The sequence below is a fragment of the Rhipicephalus microplus genome, chromosome 5 (genome assembly GCF_043290135.1).
Source record: "Rhipicephalus microplus isolate Deutch F79 chromosome 5, USDA_Rmic, whole genome shotgun sequence".
NCBI lineage: Eukaryota > Metazoa > Arthropoda > Arachnida > Ixodida > Ixodidae > Rhipicephalus > Rhipicephalus microplus.
In genome coordinates, this window is record NC_134704.1 from 155,161,127 (window position 1) to 155,173,867 (window position 12,741).

General features: G+C 45.0%; 1 protein-coding gene across 8 annotated transcripts in view; it reads right to left on the minus strand.

Annotated features, from left to right (window-relative positions):
* The window catches only part of LOC119182165 (luciferin 4-monooxygenase), a 168,863-nt gene that overhangs the window by 53,325 nt on the left and 102,797 nt on the right, over window positions 1–12,741 (minus strand). The window lies entirely within an intron of this gene.

Genomic DNA, 12,741 nt, shown 5'->3' on the forward strand with positions numbered 1-12,741 from the left:
ACAATACAAGACAGAAGCACAGGACGACGATGAAGCTATGAAAAGCTGCTAAACACAGAATGTCGCTTCGGACAATGCCTCCGCAAGTTGACATCCATTTTGCCAGAGCAGCATCTGGCTGTCTTAGTTCCTTACCATAACTACTTCAGTAACACCGTCATAACTTCTTACTTATTTACTTATTATGTACACGGGCCCTTTCTTCTTAACTTTTAAGGTTGGGAGATTATCATACACACGCTCACAAAGAAGATTCCAAGCACATCAGTTACAGTCATGGCTAAGACAGCGAAACTGTCTGAATGTGGGTTCTAGTGACATGCCATATGAACGACTCTTCACTATTACTTGTTCTTACGTTGAACCCTTTCCTACGTGGCACATGGGATAACATACGTACACCCGTGCAACGAATAGAACGTGTGAAGACGTTGACAGATATATTTAAAGTCATTTCCTGTAAATGAATTAAAATTGAAAATACGATTCACCTCAGGTTATTCAAGTTCTTCATATGTAATCAAATATCAGCATAAAATGTTACAGAGTTTTGTTCTGACTGTGATCATTATGAAAAAAATAGGTACTCTAGATGTGTCTCGTGGTGGAGCTTCTCATCAATGATGATGGTGGTTTAAGTAAAGTGATCGTACACAGAAAGAGATATGAAACCGAAGCTAACTGGCTACACTTCTATACGCAAGAGGTTCAGTTCTTCTAATGGTCAATGTATCTGTTGTTTCATGAGGACTGCTCTACACAACTACCAAAAACAAAGTGTGTACACAAAATATTTGAGTGATTTAAGCAACAGTAACTGATATCATTTTAACATATCACTTATAGACGAACCTGAGTAAATAAATTGCCATAGTTTCGTCGCAAGGTCGAAGCAGTGAATTTGATTGCAACGAACTGGACTGTCACGCGAAGAACACCCACGAGATCAAAACATGCAGTGCGCTGCTCACGAAGAAAAACACTAAAAATTACATACAGAATGACCGCAATGTAACAACGTTCTCAGTACGGCACTTAACGCCCTACTTAAACACAAAGGACGCACGAAGGGTATACGCACATGTATACTCAAGGTGAACGCGAACTGATTTAACAGTTGTTACTTTGCTTTGTTTAAAAAGTACGCAGTTTTCACAAACAGAGTGACTGCAGAAAGCAAAGTGACCTTCTTGCAGCCTGAAACTACTACGCAATCGTTCAAGTGAAAGCCCAAGATATATTATTCTCTGCTATGGCGAGATGAGCGAGTTCTTGAGCACAGCGGAACCACACACCATAGGACAAAGTACACGAGCGATCGGCCGAGGCATAACCCCGAAATTTTGGAAAGTAACGACACTCCTTGATCTACGTCGTCTCCCTATCGCCGCGCCGTCAACCTCCTCTTTTTTGATCCCACCATCTGCAGGGACGAAAAAGCGCTACTAGATAATCAGGCGACCCTGACGTCACATAAAGCGCGCACAAACATACTTCATGCGCTATCCTTTCACCACGGCTGCCATTAACCCTCCAGACTACCCGCGCCAAACATGCCTCCGAGTTGAGTATCAAGTTTCACTCTTTGTGGCAATGCCTGGCTGTTGCGTGTTTCGGTGCAGCAGCACGTCAGAGCTTTTAAGGGCGAAGCTCCTTATGGTGTGGGTCTGTTCTTCTGCGTTGGTGTATGTAGCCACCTTGCAAACATCCCACTACACCCCAACCCCGATCCACCACTACCGTGACCATAAAGTCAATACTGTTAAGAAGTAGTCAATATGAAATGCAAGATAGTCACGTACTTGTATTCAGGTGCGCATAAAAGAAGTATAGATTTTCCCACTGTGTCTATTCCTTGTTCCTACGTGACCGCCTATAATTCCACCTTTGCAAACTGCCCACTTCTTTGTCCTTGCAAACATACTGCTACGCCCTATCATCGATTCATTTCACCAACCATAAAGCCGTTGTATTGAAGGGGGAGAGGAAGCGAGGTATAGCTACCATTTACGAAAAATAAAATTTCTTGTATAAATATATACAGTGTTTGTCACGTCTTTGATGATGTAGTGGGCGATATTAACGTATGGTTCACAATTTGGCAATGAAACTCTCCAGCTATTCGCCCTACTCATCATCACTCACTCCATGGATATGATGTGATTTTTTTTCCTTTGAGTTGAAATATAATATATTCCCTGGTGCAAAAAAAAAGAAAGTTCAATGCGCAGAAAGCAGTGGAATCCAAACATCGGGAGAAAAACCTTTGCCCCTTGAACCACGTTCTTCTCGCGAGGTAACTGTAGACAATTTTCTTATATATCTGAATGAAGGTGTACTCAGAATAAAATGCTATTGAATAACCAGATCGTGAATTGAGTTCAATAGCGAGCACATATAAATATGGGTAGAGCTTCTAAATGCGAAGCATTTCAATGCAATCTTCGGCGATTTTGAGTATCTATCTATCTATCTATCTATCTATCTATCTATCTATCTATCTATCTATCTATCTATCTATCTATCTATCTATCTATCTATCTATCTATCTATTTATCTATCCGCTTAGGTTTGGGTGCTCTCATGGTCACCCCCCTATTTTGGCGTGAACCAAAACTAGCAGGGGAGGGTAAGATGGTTTGACAAATAGGATGCGCTGGTGAAGACAGAAAAATTGTGACAATCCCGTCGCGTACGTCATGAAACACTGCCCGCCAGACAGTGGCACATGCCTAAGGGCGGCTATGTGTTGCTGGTATGCGGGTATGTGCCACAGCTGATTGACACTTGGTATCAACCCAGGAATAAGGAGAACACACATGGGCTATTTTGATGAAAGAAATACCCGATATTGGTAGCGTCGACCCGATAAATGCAAAGAATATATGTCAGGGCCCAGCTGGAATGAAACCAAAACATTCTGCGTGGCAATGAAGCATTTTACCACAGAACGACACCAGGTCTCGGAACTACTTTTCAAATAGACCCTAATTTTCGTGAAAAGTCAATAGTACTTGCAGTGCTGCCTTCCCCATTTTATTAACATAAGATATGTACTTTGACACAGCTGTCAGGGCGTGTTAACTTCAATTTTGGTTAGTTTCCATGCGCTCAAGTTGACTTATGTAGCAGTGTCGAGGGCCAGCATCCTCGCGAGCATTAGCGCTTCATATGAGGTTCTGGTGTGGCTGACATGCATGTTGCAGTTGGCATCATTGCTCAAGTGCAATTAACTGGTTGTATAAACATCTGCAACTGTCCAACATATATCTGTGCGTGCAACACTAGTACAAATATTTAGCATCATTTTATGACAGGTCGCTCATAAAAAAACTTTGTAACATGGTCCTCTTCCTTCCACATGCTTCAAATAATGTTGATATCCAGTTACGTGCGATCAGCCGAATTTTAAATGCGAATTATTTTTTAATGAACTTCGCGACTTTGAGCATATCTATCTATCTATCTATCTATCTATCTATCTATCTATCTATCTATCTATCTATCTATCTATCTATCTATCTATCTATCTATCTATCTATCTATCTATCTATCTATTTATCTATCTATCTATCTAGCCACCTACGACTTTTAGCTCTCCTGGTCGTTGCAATAATGGTATCGATACCAAACTTGGTGTAGCATAATAGGACTATATGAAGAACACATTTGAGTAGTCATAACATGAAAATCATGAAATCTATGTCATCATGTCTTCATTTTTATTTCATGGTCCTGCAGCTTTTGCAGTGAATTTGTTCACGTGGTGCGTTGTAAAACTGGTATGGTAGGACATGATTGCATGGTGAACACAAGCAACAGACCCTAACATAAAAATCATGACATGCGTGTCATCTAACAACATGTTTACGTTCCACGCTCATGATGTGCTCGCGGCCGTTTAGCTTGCGTCGCATATACCGAATTTGATATTACGGTAAGTGAATGGATAATGAAGGTATGTGACTGGCGCAAACATGATAATCATGAGATGTGTGTCATTTAATAAGATGAATAAATGTCTCACTCATCATGCACTGGCGGCCATTTCGCTAACTTCAATTATACCAAATTTGGTATTACGGGACGTGAATGAATGACGAAGATATGATACTGGTGCAGAGATAATAAAGATGAGATGTGTGGTATAACTGTCAGTTCAAGCGCACGAATCAACAGAAATAAAGAGAGGACAAGCGCTCGTGGCCAATTCGCAAGCTTTACATGTACCAAACTCAGCATCGCGACCCTAATGGATGACGAAGGTATGTAACTGGTGCAAACATGATAATCATGAGATGCGTCTCATTTGATAACATGACTATATACCACAGTCAAGACGCCAATACATTTCCGCGTGATGCGGTGCGCGTGCCCACCAGCGTTCATTTCGTCGCGTCACGCCTGCGTTGCCATGCCAGGCGCCAGTCCTGCCATACAATGGCAGCTTCGCGCAGCGCTGTGTTGCTTCGACGCATGTACGTTTCATTGCATCCGGCGTCGTTCAGTCACAAAATGATAGATGGAGATGCAGTATTGTCTGGGTAACGCATCGGTGTGCAATGCAGCATGTCGCATTTGGCGCTGGTTGCCGTCAGGCCCCACTGACAGAGGCTGAATCGCGCCTGGCGTCAGACTATAAGTGATCGCGTTTCGCTAAGGTAGTGTAGCTGTGCCCAACGTTCGCGCGCCTCAACGCTACATTAAAATATATTGGGCCCTCCATGATGTGCTCGCGGCCATTTTGCTAGCTCCACATATACAGAATTTCGTGTTACATGAGGTCAATGGATGACGAAATATATGACTGGTGCAAACATTATAATCCTGCCACGTGTGCCATGTAAGAACATGACAACATACCACGCTCATAGCGCGCTCGCGGCCATTTCGCTAGCTCCACATATACGAAATTTGGTATGACTTGACTAGAATAGATGGCGAAGGTAAACAACACATCCAAACATAGTAATCATGACACTAAAGTCATGTACGGCATAATTTACCTCCACCTAGTAAGGTTGTGCTGATTTTAAAGTAACATATCAACATTTCTCATTTGTTGTTTGCATATCACCGATTCCCACTGTACGTGGGATCTGCCATTTTTTTTCTGAGTGAGTCATTACGCTATGCTGTTTTATTTGTGCGCTGACGAAGACAGACACCTGTCGTGAACTCCACACGTTATGTGAAAAAGCGGCTGATCGCAACATTTCACTTGTTCAAATTCCTTGCAGAAAAGAATTGGGGAGTGCACATACCATCGACGCTACAACTATACAGAGTGCTGTTTTTCGGATTCTTACGGTACAGCTTACCTGCAATATCTTTCCCCGGCAAGACCAACCTGCGCGCAATTCAGAGCATTAAAGCCAAAGCACTTAATATATGCCTTGGATTACCCCGCAGTGCTTCAACGACTGAAACCGTTGCCATCGCTTAAGATCACTCGATAAAGACACGTATTATTACCGAGTCAATGCGCATGAACCTCAGGCATTATGCCAGGACCCCTTCTCGAGCCTGGCGAGCCTCGCTGCTGAAAGGCCCCGCACGACATACGGCACTACTGTCTACAAGCATCGTTCATTGTTTACTGAGGCGTACGCACCTGCATAAAAGCCACTGCTTCCTCCTTGGAGCCTGAGCCGGCCGCGAGTTCACTCAATGATTCCAGGAATGCGGAAAAAAATTGGACTTACTGACACATGCCCTGAAACAACTGAGTCTATTCCTACTGGAACAAAACTACAGTAACCACGTGCAAATTTATACGAATGGCTCAACTACGCCGTCTAGTTCAGGCGGAGCAGTGGATATACCATCACAAGGGGTAACTTGGTGTTTTAAGACTTCACATGTGACAACGTCAACGACGGCAGGACTCGATGCTCTGCGCAGTGCACTGGAACTCGCCAATTCTGAAAAAAGACCAAGTAAACGGGCCGTGTTTTCTGACTCAAAACCAGCCTTACAGTGCCTGCTGTCAGTTCTCCAACGCGAATGCCATGACCAGTTGACCTACCAAACCGTGAAACTTCACCACCTCTTAATACGAAAAGACCACGACATCGTCTTTCAGTGGTTACCTGGGCATTGTGGTAAAGCGGAAATGATTCTGCAGATCATGCTGTTTGCACGTCACATGAAGAAGCAAACAGTGCTCCGATTCCGCATCCAAAAGCGGACGTGGCGAGTCAGATTCGTCAACTGGCTTGCAGTCTCACACTGACTGAGTGGAACACACACAGCATACGACGTACAAGACTGCACGAGCTTAAACCTTCACTACAACTTTGGCCTCTACCCGGCCTACATCGACGTGAAGCTTCGCTTCCCTATCGCCTTTGGCTGGGAGTAGCTTTCACGAAAGCTTATACCACGTCAATCGGAATTATTGACAGTACGGAATGCAATGTTTGCGACACCGATGAAAATATCGAACAGCTGCTGTGCCACTGTCCTCGATTTGCCTCAGACAGACAAGTACTTGCCAATGCAATGTGGCGTCTGGATGAGCGGCCTCTTTCTATGCCGGTGTACTACAGCAACGTCCACATCCTTCGACCGCCCACAAGGCAGTGAAAGGCCTGCTGTGTTTCCTGAGAAAGACGGGGGTTAAGTGAACGCCTCTTACATGCGTTGGAGTTCAACACGCTGCAGTGAAGTTACTGTTAGTCTCTCCTTTTTTTCTCTTGTCTTTCTTGTCCTTTTCCATAATCCCCCAGTGTAGGGTAACCAACCGGATGTCTTTCTGGTTAACCTCCCTGCCTTCTCCCTTTTGCTGCTTCCTTCTTCCTTTTTTTATTGAAATAGAAAATAAATGAAGCAACTTTTGTCACCATTACTTGGCGACGGCTACCCCTTTCCACCTAATTGGTACAAAAAAATAAAAAAACAATAGAATATTTACATATATACAGTCCTACATGGGTGAGAGCAAAAGTTCTCCTATATGGGCAGAATATAAACGTAGACAACACGCTAACTTATAAATTTTGTCCGCTCAGTATTCGTCACCAATCTTCGTTTCTTCGAAGAACGGTTGCAGCAACTTCATTGCTTTGCCGTTTGTTTTGGATGGCCATAGACCTAGTATTTTATTCAAACTGAATGGTCGCTCAGGATCTAACCTATGCAGTTCTTGTTCTAGTCGCCTTCGGTGTGTGTCGTGTTTCGAACAGTCGAGCAAGAGATGACAGATATCCTCATCGATGTGGCCGCATGAACATGCTGACGATGTTGCACGATGAATACGAAGTAGGAAGTGCTTGGTGTAAGCAGTTCCGAGTCGTAGGCGATGAATGAGTGTGTCGATATGTCACGGGAGGTCACGGTCTGATTGGTATTCAAGATTTGGATCAACAGAATATAGGATCAATTTTTTGTTTTGTCTGTGAACCAGGTGAACAGGCAGAATTCACGTTTGTTGTTCTTAAAATTCTATTTGCATCATATTGAGATACTGGAATGAAACACGTTTGCGTAGAATTATGAGCGGTTTTCGCCAATTAATCTGCAATTTCATTTCCCTTAATTCCGCAGTGACTGGGGACCCACTGAAATGCCACTCGATGATTCGACTTCGTAACTTCTGAGAGCTTTTTTAGCATAGCGTATACTATACGCACATCAATGTGTCTTCAAGTGGCACTTTCCACACATGCCAGTGCTGCCAGAGAGTCTGTAATTACCACCCGTTTTCTTGGTGTCGTTGACAATTTAATAAAACTTATGGCTAGGAAAATCGCTAGAGCTCCGACATTGTTGAAGAAGAGAGGTGGCCCAACCGACATGCATATTCTTCGTGCGATTCCAGAATTATGAATGCTGATGCCGCTGTTTCTTCGGTGACGGAGCCTTCAGTCTGGTTGAGTCGGTTCTCGTCCTTCTTCCTTCTTCCTGGCAAAGCTTTCTTGTGTTTTTTCTTGTGTTTTCAATATATGCAACTGGTAAGCTAACATGTGTTACTTGTTAGTTTACCTAACTTAAGTAAGCTAACTTAGGTCTTAAATTGTAGTGGTGAATGTGTGTGTGTGTGTGTGTGTGTGTGTGTGTGCGCGCGCGTGTGTGTGTGTGCGTGTGTGTGTGCATGTGCATGTGCATGTGCTCAGGCATGTATTTTTGCATATATATTGTGCTCGTGAACAGTGAGCCAGTTCTGTGCCAGATAACGAAGATGCCGAAGACGAGCTACCCGTACAGGTGGAGGAGACGTCTTTCTCCGTGTCTGAGATTTTGACAGTCGTGTCTTCTTGTACCTTTATTCGAGCTCCTAGCGCGTGTTAATTGGTGGAGGTGATGGGTGGCATTTCTAATCACGAAATATACGCTTTAGTGGACACTAGTGCAGACTATTCCATAATTAGCGAAAAACTGACCGCCCTTCTGAAGGAAGTAACGTCGTTTTGGAACGGAACGCCAAGTCGTACAACTAGCGGGCATATTGTCACGCCACTGGTACATGTACGGCAAGATTGCAAGTCTGCGGTTGTACGTTTGTTGCCAGCTTGAGCGTTTGCCGGCAGTGTTCTCGAGACCTGATCATTGGCATGGATTTTCTGAGAGGGCATGGTTCTAATTGTCATTCGATGACGTCTAGTCACTTTCGCGACAACAAACGCCACAATAGCTTACGCGTACCCCAGCCACTCCCGAGTGTCTCTTGGCGTCATTGACGACGCTGCCAGGTTACCATCTCGTGCAACTGTTGTGGTTCTGGTGGCATGGGACGGAGTGATTGATGCACGGTGAAGCAGTCGTGGAAAGCAATTACTCACATCTGCTATCTCAGGGTGTCTGCGTAGAGAGAAGCCGTGTTGACCTTCGTGATGATCACTGCGGCATTCTTGTCCCAAACTTAAGCTACGAGCATTAGCACTTTTTCCCTGGAACTGTCAGCGTCTACGCCGACCCAGTCGCCTATGTCACCAAGTGTTTTGCTTCCGAGGCCATCGGCACTGCTGAAGCGCCTTTTCACAGCGTCGACATCAATCCAACGCTTTCTGAAGCGAACAATCAGCGTTTGAGCGAGCTGTTGCTGAAATTCCACACATGCTTTGCACGTTCTTTGAAGATACGTCAAACATTGATAACGAAACACCGTATTATACCTACAACGACGCGCATCCCATACGGCAGCAGCCTTATCGTGTTTCGCCAACCAAACGGCACGCGATTCAAGCGCAGGTTGAGAAAATGCTTCAGGATGGCGTGATACAGCCTTCAAGCAGCCCTTGGTCATCACCAGTCATTCTTGTGAAAAAGGAAAATGGCACGCTTCGCTTTTGTGTAGACTACAGGAAGTTGAACAATGTCACAAAGAAAGACATATACCCATTGCCCACAGTCGATGATTCTCTGGACAGGTTGCGAGGCGCGAAGTATTTTTGGTCCGTCGACTTAAAGAGTGGTTATCGGCAAATAGAGGCGACGAACATGACCGGGAAAAGGCCGCTTTTGTAACTCTGGATGGCCTTTATGAATTCAAAGTGCTCTCTTTCAGCCTCTGTTCTGCTCCAGCCGCAATACAGCAAATGATGGACACCGTCCTGGCAGACCTCAAGTGGAAAAGCTGTCTCGTCTACCTCGATGATGTCGTTGTGTTCTCAGAAACGTTTCGCGAGCATCATCGTCGTATTCGGAATGTGCTCGAAGCCATTATATCGGCCGATCTCACACTTAAGCTTCAGGAATGTCAGTTCGGCTACGAAGAAATAAAGTTTCTCGGTCACGTCGTGAGCACCGTTGGTGTTCGGCCTGATCCTGACAAGAGTGCTGCTGTCGCCGCTTTTCCAGCTCGAACTGACAAAAAAAGTATTCGACAATTTTTGGGTCTGTGCGCGTGTTACCAGCGCTTGATTGAAAATTTCTCCAACATTGCGGAGCCACTGTTACGCCTCACGCATGATGAAACACCATTTGTCTGGGCTGAAGAACAACAGACTGCCTTTGCGGAACTACAGCACCGGCTCTCTCCCCCCCCTCCCCTGCTCAGTCACTCCGATGAAGATGCTGACACAAAAGTACGCACTGATGCCAGCAATATTGGTCTTGGGGCTATTTTTTTACAAAGACAAGACGGCATTAAAGGGTTATTAGCCTACGCAAGTCGCACACTCTCTCACGCAGAATCTCTCTATTCTGCATCAGAGAAAGAATGTCTCGAGGTCATTTGGGCAATTACAAAGTTTAGGCCATATCTCTATGGAAGACCATTTAAAGTGGTGAATGATATTGATGCTTTTTGCTGGTTGACCAATCTACGAGACCCTTCAGCACGATTAGCACGATGGAGTCTGTGCCTACAGGAATTTGATGTCACCATCGTGTACAAGTCAGGCAAAAAGCATGAATATGCCGACACGCTGTCACGAGCACCCCTTCACTCTGCCAGCACAAGCGCAGAAGAAGACGGTACCTATGTGGCAACTGTCAGTGGCCTGATCTGATGTCTCATCAACGAAATAACACTAATCTAAGACTGATCATAGATCCCTTAGAAGGTGGCACCATGCCCATTCTTCGTTCGATGTCGTGAAAGTTGCCATCATTTCGCCTATAAAATGGCATCTTACACAAAAAGGAACGCCGGTGCTGGTGACAGATCTCATCTTCTCGTGCCTGAAGCCCTCCACGATGACGTCTTATTAGCATGCCACGACGAGCCCACATCCGGCCATCTGGGCTACTCGAGAACTATGAATCGGGTGCGACAATCCCTGGCCTAAAATGCCTGCCTGTGTCAAACGATACGAGAAGGAATGCCGTGAATGCCAGCGTCGCAAGACACCACCTTTAAAGCCTGCAGGCCATCTACAACCGATCGATCCACCGCGTACACCATTTGATCATGTGGGAATGAACCTCCTAGGCCTGTTTCCTTTGTCTTTTCTGAAAACTAGTGAATTATTGTCGCAACTGATTACTTGACGCGTTACGCTGAGACGAAGGCACTGCCTCGAGGGACCGCATCTGAAGTGGCCAGTTTCTTTAAACATCAGATTGTGTTTCGGCATGGCGCCTCGTCATATGTCATCACTGATCGAGGGACATCATTCACAGTGAAGCTCTTGGATGATATCTTCAGGTTGAGTTACACAACCCATCAAAAGACCACTGCATATAAATCTCAAACTAATGGTTTAACGGACCGGCTAAACAAAACGCTAGCCGACATGATCTCCATGTGCGTGGATGTGCAGCACAAAACGTGGGACCACATCCTGCCGTACCTAACATTTTTGTACAACACTGCAACGCAGAGAACTACACGCTTCACGTCATTTTGGCTCGTTTATGGTCGAGATGTCGGAACTATGCTAGCCGCCATTATTCCGTATAAAGACATAGACAATCTCGACCAATTAGCCCCCGACCTCAATAGGTACATTCAGCGCGCTGAGCAAGCGCATCAACTGGCTCGTATGCACATCAGAATTTAGCAGTGTGCAGATGCATGGTGGTATAACGTCCACTATTGAGAAGTTAATTATGAACCTGGTGACCAAGTTTGGGTTTGGACATCCAATTGATGGCGAGGTCTGAGTGAGAAACCCTTGAGGAAGTACTTTGAACCTGACAAAGTACTCAGACGTGTGAGCGACGTCAACTACAAAGTGGTTCCAGGAGGAGGCTCACCATCATCTCAGCACAGGTTAGCACACCCAGAAACTATACACGTCCTCCGCCTAAATCCATACTTTACGCGGTGATGCGAATTTTTTTCGTGTGCCAGTAAACTCTTTACGTGAACAATGAATGCCATTTATTTCCGATTGCCCGGCCCAGGACGCATTAGCGCTCGTGTGGTAGTTTGTTTAATGTTTGTTTATGTTGCCTACTCTGACCCAATGCTGTGCACACTTTTGTTTGAGAATCAGGTCAATAGTCTCTTGGAAGGAGGAGTAATGCCACCTGGTGTTCTGTGCCAGTGAACAGTGAGCCAGTTCTCTGCCAGAGAACAAAGAAAATGGAGACGAGCACCCCGTGCCAGCGGAGGCCTCCTTCTTCATGTCTGAGCTTTTGACAGTCAAGTCTCCATGTGCGTTCCTTCAAGCTCCTAGCGCGTGACAATATGTGCCCGCGTGTGCGTCTTGTTTGTGTTTCTCTGTATTTGCGTGCTAGCTTCAGCTTGAGTGTGCACACGTGTTTTTGTTTGTATGTATGCCGCAGCGTGCGCGTGCGCTTGTGTATGTCTGAACTGTAATTATGAGGTACCATACAACTACAAAATTTTCTATGACCAGTCTTCTTTTAGGGGCGAAACTCCTTAAAGCGGCACCTGTTCATCCCTCGTAGTAGTCGTAGACGTAGAGTGTAACCAGTCTTACGTTTTGACCTGCAAGGAGGTGCCAGTGGGAGATTTCTCCTGTGCGTTATTGAACAATAAAAAATTCACAGCGTGCGCATTAACTAATAGCAAAATTCTCCTGTCTCTCATTCCCCATTAGGAGCGATTGGCATGTACAATGAGCACTATCTGACAAGAAAGGGTTGCTACGTTATACTCGATTTGCGTTACTTTCTTGTTTTTAGAAAGGTTTAGCGAGCGTTGAGCCGCAGTGCCATGAATGCAGTGAACTAATAAATATTACATAGGTGGTTAAAGGTGGGAAGTAGATACGAAGCGCAAGCCGTAAGAAAGTAACAGCCGAATTCTCCTGTCTCTCATTCCCCGTTAGCAGTCATTGGCATGTACATTGAGCACTATCTGACAAGAAAGGGGTCCTACGTTTT